At 41.7% G+C, this 8619-nt stretch overlaps 1 pseudogene; it reads right to left on the bottom strand.

Moving 5' to 3' along the window:
- Window positions 1-1795: 1795 nt before the first annotated feature.
- Window positions 1796-3478, bottom strand: LOC116904273 (annotated as a pseudogene).
- Between the last annotated feature and the right edge of the window lie 5141 nt (window positions 3479-8619).

Raw genomic sequence — 8619 nt, 5'->3', positions numbered from 1 at the left:
ATGTGACTCAGTAATTTGTCATTTTCTGTTAATCTCAGTCTTAAATGTATAAATAGCTCTAAGATTGCTCAAAATGCAGTGATCAGCAACTACTAGTTCTTTCAGTTCTCACTGGAACTGAGATGACAACCCAATGTTTTAGCTAAATTTAGGCTTTGGCTTTGAAACTTTCCTACAGACTTTAGAATGTTGCAGCATGAGGCTACTTGTCTATTTTCTCAGTTGTCCCTGAGAAACCTTTAGCATTCAAATCCCAGCTCCCTGCTGCCTGTTTTCAATTTGACCTTTACCTCCACACTTCCTTTAGCCTCTACATGGTGCCTTGACATCCAGATCCTCTGTTGTTTAGTGGTGTCTGGCCATTGAGCCTGGGAAAGCACAGCAGCAGGAGTCCCAAGTTGGGCATTCATCTTCTTTGACTGAAAACATCTCCTTAGTGAAAGAAAAACACCAACACTGAAATGCTTCTTTGCTTGGACTTTGTGACATAGGGGTTTGTGCGATTTTCCTATCCTAAAGTAGCTCTGACAGGATGGGTTTTTCAATCATAGGCAGCCCAGGGGGGATAAACATAAAATGTGAATGAAGGTCAGACTGGGAGCTGCTAACAAACATCAGCTATTGGCTCTCTTAAATTTAGGATGTGTCAGCCTGAAGGGTAGCTAAGGTCCTGGCATTAAAGAATGTGTCCTTTACTGCATATCTGTAATACGTGGTTGCTTACCCTAAGTAATAGAAGTAAACACTAATGTGTAATAAATTGTGTTACACTGCAATAGTGCTGAGCCATGTTTCCAGTGGGTACAGCCTAGCCTGTCACAGCTATGGGCTCAGTTCTTCTATTTCTATTCCTTCCATGTCTTTGTATTCTACGTAGGTCAAGAGACTCATTCCCCTGAGGTCCTACAAATTCATACTCCCCAAAGTGGAAGATTAAGACTATTAAGATTAAGGTTACTCATATGGACTAGAACTGAAATTTAATAATGCACCAATGAAAAGACCTCTAACAGCACCAATAGAGGTATAAAATCCGAAGAACTGGGGCAAAATGCAGCCTAATTCTCTGACTCCTGTTGACTTGAAAGAAGTTCAGGAAGCATCTTGGCTTGATCACTGTCCGTAATCTAAGCTGTTTCTTGGCTGAATTCCTGTACTCGTGGTCTGGATGCCTGATAAGACTTTTGTTCAATGCTCAGAAGCCCACAGTTCCAGGGAATCTGACTGGTTTTGTGTCACTCTTCTCCAGGCCTAGTGAAGGCAGAAATGCGGATAACTAATCCGTGTTTATCGTCAGGCCACTCCAACTCTAAATGCTGGCCTCCTCGGCATTGGGCAGAGGGTAAGACTAAGAACTGAGTCCAGTGCAGGCCACTGTTAGCCACTGCTCACAGCAGAAGTTCAGCCTCCGAGGAAGACACACCCAAATAGAGCCCCAAGCTCCCTAGAAGAAACGTAATAAAGAGCTTCCACAGAGCCAGCAAGGGGCCCTGAGATCCTGGAAATAAAAACAGCCCCTGGTGACCAAGTGAGCACTTGTTTATTGACCACACCTCAGATTCTAGAAAACCTGTGACAACTGCACACAATTCCCTGACAGATTTGCTGGAACAAGATGTAGGCAAAGCCCAGGGCAGGGACCATGCTAGGATGAGTCTTATGTGATTCTTCCAAGAAAAGTTGCAAACCTCTTTTGAAAGAATAATACCACTGTAGGGAGAGGTTTAGAGTTCTGTGGCAATTATGAGTTAAGAATTCTTCTAAGGGACCCAACCAAGGCATTCAAAAACCTCAGCTAGCCTACCAGTGAAGGTCTGAGGGGTGGTGTCTTCTCATCATTATTGCTTTCCAAGGAGGAGGGTGGGATCCGGACATCAAAGTGGGAGCTATCAACTCTCTCAAAACAAAATGTGTGGAAACTTGCAAAGACATGTGGCTGCTATACTGACATGCAGGCTGCTGCTTGGAGAACACTGGTTTCCTGCCCACCACCCCTCATCCTTAAACTGTTTCCATGGTACCTGAGAGGCTGAATATCTCAGTGCAGCTTCTGAAGCTGTGACATATCACTGTCCAAATCCTCCAAATGTATTCCGTAGCATCACCAATAGGCATGGGAGTTCTGGCCTTCCCTCGTGCCCGTGGAGAAAAGGATGGCTGTGACACCAATGATGTTGATCTCAGTTATATCCCTGCGGATATCAGAGAGCTCTAGCCAGGGGTGATTTTTCTTGTTCCAAGCCCACAGCATTTCTTGAGCCACAAAAAGGGGCTGACTTTCCCTGGTCATAGAGAAAAAAAAATCTTTCAATGAGTTCATGTTGTGTGGGAATCTGATCCGTGGAGGGGCATGGGAGGGTATTTTCATGGCTGACAGTCCAAGCCTGGGATGGCAGAGAGGGCCTGGCTCGGCAAGAAGATCATAGCTTCTGTCTGAGATCTCTGAGATAAATGTGGGCAGTCATGGGCATCAATCAGCACCTGACAGTAAGCATAAGTTTTGCCTTCCACCTCTTTAAAGATGGCCAGCAAGCAGTGCTCTCTGCTTGTCCCAGAGCTGCAGAAGCCACATCCCAGTCATATAGGCTGGCAGGCCAGGGCAACAGGACAATCCCTCTGTGGCCAAGAACAATATGAAGAAATAGCTGTGCAGTCTCATATTTTCCTTATTTGGGGTTGGGGGGAACACCTTGAACACACTCTCTCCAGCACCTTGTTCTCTGCATGGTTTTGGGACAACAAAGGCCTGCCTGTCATTGCTGTGGCCACCAACAGAAGGGCCCCTGTTCCACTGACCACACACAGCAACCTTGACCCTCTGGCAGTGGCCAGCAACTGAACCTACCAGTGCCTGCCCATGACCAGGACCTACTGGGTCACAGCACAGCCTATCGTGTCTTGTCCACTTACCCATCCATTGCTATCACCAATGCGCTTTTATTTTCTCTCATACTATAGGTCTTGATTGCAGTTTCCCCTCCCTCCCTCCTCTCCTCCCCACTCACCTCCACCTCTCCCACTCCTCACCCCTTCCTGCCTCTCCTCTCCCACAGATTTACTCCTCTATCGTTTCCCTTCATAAAAAAACAGCCTCCCAGGGATATCAATTGAACACAGTCTATAGGGTTACAATAAAATCAGGCACAGTTCCTTCTATACAGGGTGACTGAGGCAACACAGTAGGAGAAAATTTCCCAAGAGCAGGAATTACCCACCAATCCCATTGTTAAAAGTCTCACAAGAACTCCAAGTTACACAAACATAACATATATGCAAACGACCTAGAGCAGGTCCATGAAGGCTCTATGATTTTTCTCTTCAGTCTCTATGAACTGTTATGAACCCTGCTTAGTTGATTCTGTGGGCTATATTCTCCTGGTATCCCAGACCCTCTTACTTCGAAAATCTTTCTCCCATTCTTCTTACTATCCCAAGTTATGTCTAATGTTTGGCTCTGTGTCTCTGCATCTGTTCCCATCAGTTTACTGGATGAAACTTCTAAAAGGATAACTATGCTACCCAATGATCTATGAGTATAGCAGAATATCATTAAAATTCATGTCATTGATTTTTTCCCTTAAGACAGACAAGTTTGGTTCTATCTCAGGCCCCCCGGGGTTTCCAGACTCCAGTTCCTGGCCATCTACAGTATTCAACAGAGGCTTCATTTCATGATATGAACCTCAAGTTAGACTAGCCATTGGTTGGTCACTCCCAAACAATGCCACTATTTCCCCTATTCTGTGCTACTATTGCCCCAGCACATCTTGCAGGCAGGACAGATTATGAGTCAAAGATTCTGTGGCTGGATTGTTGTCCAATTCTCCCACCAGAATCCTTTTCAGGTTAGAGAAGATGGCCAGTTCAGGCTCTATATCCCCTTTTACACACACACACACACACACACACACACACACACACACACACACACACACTTGGTAAATGAAACAAGACTCCAAAGATCTCTAACAACTTTTTTTCTTCTTCCACAGCTTATATATCCAAGCAAAATCTTTCAAGAAATATAAAAATTACAATGTGGTTACATTGTATTTTTTTAAGTGAATAGTTATAATAAGTATATGTAAAATAGAAAAAGACCCAGCGCATTCCTCAGTGCCCTTACTTGATTAAACATCTTATGTATTACAGGTGAAAACAAATTATTTCCAAGAACCCACATTCATTCGTGTCTAAGAAACTTGTTATAGATTAACAAAGTGTAAGCAAGCAAGCAAGATATTTTCCTCATCCAGTTTCTCTTACTGACAGGCTGCAATTTGTGATTACAAAGAAAGAGTCAATTATTTTATTATTTATCTTTAACATTTATTAAAATATGATTTAAAAAGAATATATATACACACAAACATTTCTATCTTCAATTTTCAGGATGCCCACCTAATTATTAAGTTTTCCATTAAATTGTATCAGGAAGATGATGGCAAAAATGGGTAAAAAAATTAATCATTACCTTGGACATCAGACAGCTTTAGCAAGAAAGTTACATCAGCTAATCCTTGTTGGTCTACCATTGTTCTTGTTACTTGACCTCAAAAAGTCCTTGCTCTATTATTAAAAGTGTGCCTTTCTGACCTTTAAATTTTTCCCTCAATGTTCTCAATGTCAAAGCAACTAAAAAAAACTTACCCTAACTTTACTAATAATCTATATATCTTAATTCCTTCTAAGGGTTGTGGTTGAGTCATTAATCTGTTTCAGCAGCAATGTTTAAAAAAGATCAATCATTATTATTATAAGTGCCAATGACACTGCCCAGTGAGGGGCTGAAAACCGCCTTTGAGTTTTCATACAACTCATAAACTGGTAGGGAAGAGATGACCATGACCACAACTTAAAATAATTTTCATAGTTCATATGGGGGTTGCTATGTGCTTCTCCCTGCTGGCTTGGAAACTTCAACTACTGTATTTAAATACCAGAAGGAATGGATCATAGAGGTTAATTACATTCTTAATAGTTATAGGAAACCTTGGTGGTAGATATATAATTTACAAACAGTTTTGAACTTTCAAAGTAAAATAAAAATCTTCTTTGCAAGTACTTGGTGATTCAGTGGGTGAATCAAAATCCTAAATGCACTGATACATCTATGCTAAAAATAACTAGAATAAAGAAAGACAAGGGAAAGAAAACATAGTTTAGTGGGATCCATCCCATCTGCTGACACCAAACCCAGACACTATTGCTGATGCCAAGAAGTGCTTACTGACAGGAGCCTGATATAGCTGTCCCCTGAGAGACTCTGCCAGAGCCAGACCAATACAGATGAGGATGTACACAGCCAAATATTGTACTGAGTGAGGGGACCCCAATGGGCAAGTTAGGGCAAGGATTGTAGAAGCTGAAGGTGTTTGCAACTTCATAGAAGAAGAACAATATCAACCAACCAGACCCCCAAAGCTTTTGATTGGACTAAACCACCAATCAAAGAGTACACAGAGGGTACCGATGGCTCCAGCTGGATATGTAGCAGAGGATGTCCTTATCTGGCATCACTGGGAGGGAAGGCCCTTGGTCCTGTGGAAGCTTGATGGCCCAGAATGGGGAAACGCTAGGTCGCTGAGGCAGGCGTGGGTTGGTGGGTAGGGGAGCACCCTCAAAGAGGTAGGGGGAGGAAAGAGGGGATGGGGGCTTCTGGGGGGGAACCTGGGAAGGGGGACAACATTTAAAATGTAAATAAATAAAATAACCAATAAAAATAATAAAGATGACCCTGGACTCTGACCTCATAGGTAGCAATGAATATCCTAGTAAGAGCACCAGTGGAAGGGGAAGCCCTGGGTCCTGCTAAGACTGAACCCCCAGTGAACTAGATTGTTGGGGGGAGGGCGGCAATGGGGGGAGGATGGGGAGAGGAACACCCATAAGGAAGGGGAAGGGGGAGAGGGATGTTTGCCCAGAAACCAGGAAAGGGAATAACACTCAAAATGTATATAAGAAATACTCAAGTTAATAAAAAAAAATCAAGTGAAAAAAAATAATAATAATAAAGATGAATACAAATTGTATCAGATAACTAAATCTTTCAACCATTTGCATGTTTTAGGTAATACGATAAATTTAAAAGATGAATTTTAAGGAAAGATAACTGAGTCAGCAACTGTCCGCATGATGACAGGGTGAAAGAGCTTTCAATCAAGATTTCAAAATGGATCATAAACTGTGGGACTCATATGGTAGACAGATAGAGACAACATTCGATAAGTGTTCTTTTTTTTCTGAACTCCTTAGAAAAACTATACTACAAACAGATACACATATCCCTGACACATAGACATACATGGAGCATTTAAATAACATTGCTTTTTAAATTTACATTCTCTTAACAATGATATAAAATGGGCTGAAGATAGAATAGAATATATTTTAAAACAATAGATGTTTATTTTACTGAATAGTAGGACACAGTCTTCACTTGTTAAAACGACTGTGCAAATTTATTATGGAAGACTAATTTTGAGACAAGTCTTCTTATGCTAAATATACAGAATTCTCCCCAAGTTGCTCTCCATGCTGTTGCTGCTGCCGCTGCCACTACTGATGATGATCTTGTTGGCAGCTATACCTGTCTGAAACATTCTGTTCCTTACCAGGTTTCCTTGAATGGTGGCATTGGCCACAGGTGTGTTGATTACTCCTCAGTGTGCAGAGGGTACTGTCTGCAGTTCATTGCTATAAATGGTAAGGAAACAGTACTCAAATTCCTGTGCTCTAAGGCCCATCTGTCCTCTCTAGTACCAGGCAGCCAGGGAATTTGTGAATCTGTACTCTAAGGACACACCCTACAGACTCCTGTATCTTTCACGGTGGTGAAAGGTCACAATTCTACCTTACATTTGTAGCCCTTATAGGATTAGATGCTTTAAGGATATCTTATCTGTGTTTTCAAGTTCTGATCGTCTAGTTTGGGGGAGAAGAAGTTCAAATGAGATCCACAGAAATGCTTTTCTGTTGATACAGGAGAATGTAGGTTTTCTTTGGAGAAAATGCCTTTAAAGGAAATGAACACTTCATTGATGCCTCATCACCCCAAGTACAATGAGCACACAGAGGATGATATCATGTTGACTAAACTGAAATCACCTGACACCTTCAACTCTCGTGTCCATTATCTCTCTGCCCAGATCCTGTACATCTACCTGTGTCTTGTGTCTGCCTAAGGAAATACTGTGAGCCTTGGTGGTAAGTGTCAGGGAATATAAGTTCCAAGTCCAAAAATAGCAGAAATGAAAGGCATCTGCGTAGACAATGGTCCAAATTCTTACTCAGTGTTAAACCCCTCCAGAAGACAGTTTTACAATTAGGCAGTCCTGGAATACACTTAATTGGAGTCAAGAAAACTTTTCCTGAAGCCATGTGGCAAACACAAGAATAATGAGCTATTATCATGGTGAAAATGATTTAAGTGTGTGACCTGTGGTGCAAAAGAAACCAAAACTCAGGTGGCAAATAGAATTGATGGTTAGACGTTTGGAGGTGCCTGAAGTGTTCATCTGGTGGAGTAAGCGTTGTTCTATATTTGAGATTCTAGACCACAAGCCATACTGTCATAGAACGAAAGTTCATTAGTTACAACTACTGAGAAACTCTTCCTAACAACTGTACATCTAAATTGTAAATGTTTGACAAATTGGAAGTCTGGACATGCTGAGAACTCTAGAGTAGAGAGATTTAAAACTTTCTGGGACAGTACTGAGAGATCTTCTATTTTCACTCTCAACGAGCAAATACCCAGCATGCCTTCAGTGTCTGGGATACTCTTTCTTCTCTGCCAGTGCTTGCAGAAATTTCTACCCAGGCAAGATTACCAGCATCATGTCTGTCTTGGCTTGTCCAGCAAGCCAAGACAGAGTGGGAGGAGCTCTTGTCATGTGTTCTCTCTCTCTCTCTCTCTCTCTCTCTCTCTCTCTCTCTCTCTCTCTCTCTCCCTCCACTTTCATATAATTCTTCTGGCTAAGAAACCCTGTACATTTGTCTGAAGTTTTCACATGCGATGAGAAAGGCCTATGAAAAAAAAAACATGTTTTCTCATTGTAATCCCAATGGATTTATCATTCTGATAATGATGGATAGACTCAAGTGTAAAATACATACAGAAGACGATGTGAAAAAGGGGACATAAAAGCAAACTCCTTTGAAACTGGTTTATGGGTTTATGTACTCAGGAAGGACAGTAAGAAGAACAAGAAGTACCGTGGCCCTCACTTTTCCTGATTTTATGTGCCAACTAAGGGAACACAAGGAAAAAATAAACAAATATGTAATTAGTTACAATTAGATAAGCAGAGAGTAGGTATTACTCCTCAGATTGTCAGTATCTGTTACACTGGCTCCATGATAGCAGGGAAATATGGTGGAATCCATTCTGTCACTTCAACATATAAAATATTATAATCGTCTCTTCCTTCTGACCAGGCTGACTCTGGTGGCCATGTTACCTGCAATGGAGATCCAGGGCATTGTCTCCTGGGGTTCAGGATCAGAAATGAGAGTGTAATCTCATTGTACATACCAAGGTTTGCACATACCTGAGCTGGATTGAAAAGACCTTGACTGTCAACTGACTCCTTTTACCTTCTATAAATCATGTTGTCT

This window comes from Rattus rattus, chromosome 6, assembly GCF_011064425.1.
Source record: "Rattus rattus isolate New Zealand chromosome 6, Rrattus_CSIRO_v1, whole genome shotgun sequence".
NCBI lineage: Eukaryota > Metazoa > Chordata > Mammalia > Rodentia > Muridae > Rattus > Rattus rattus.
This window is presented reverse-complemented; position numbering and strand designations above follow the sequence as displayed.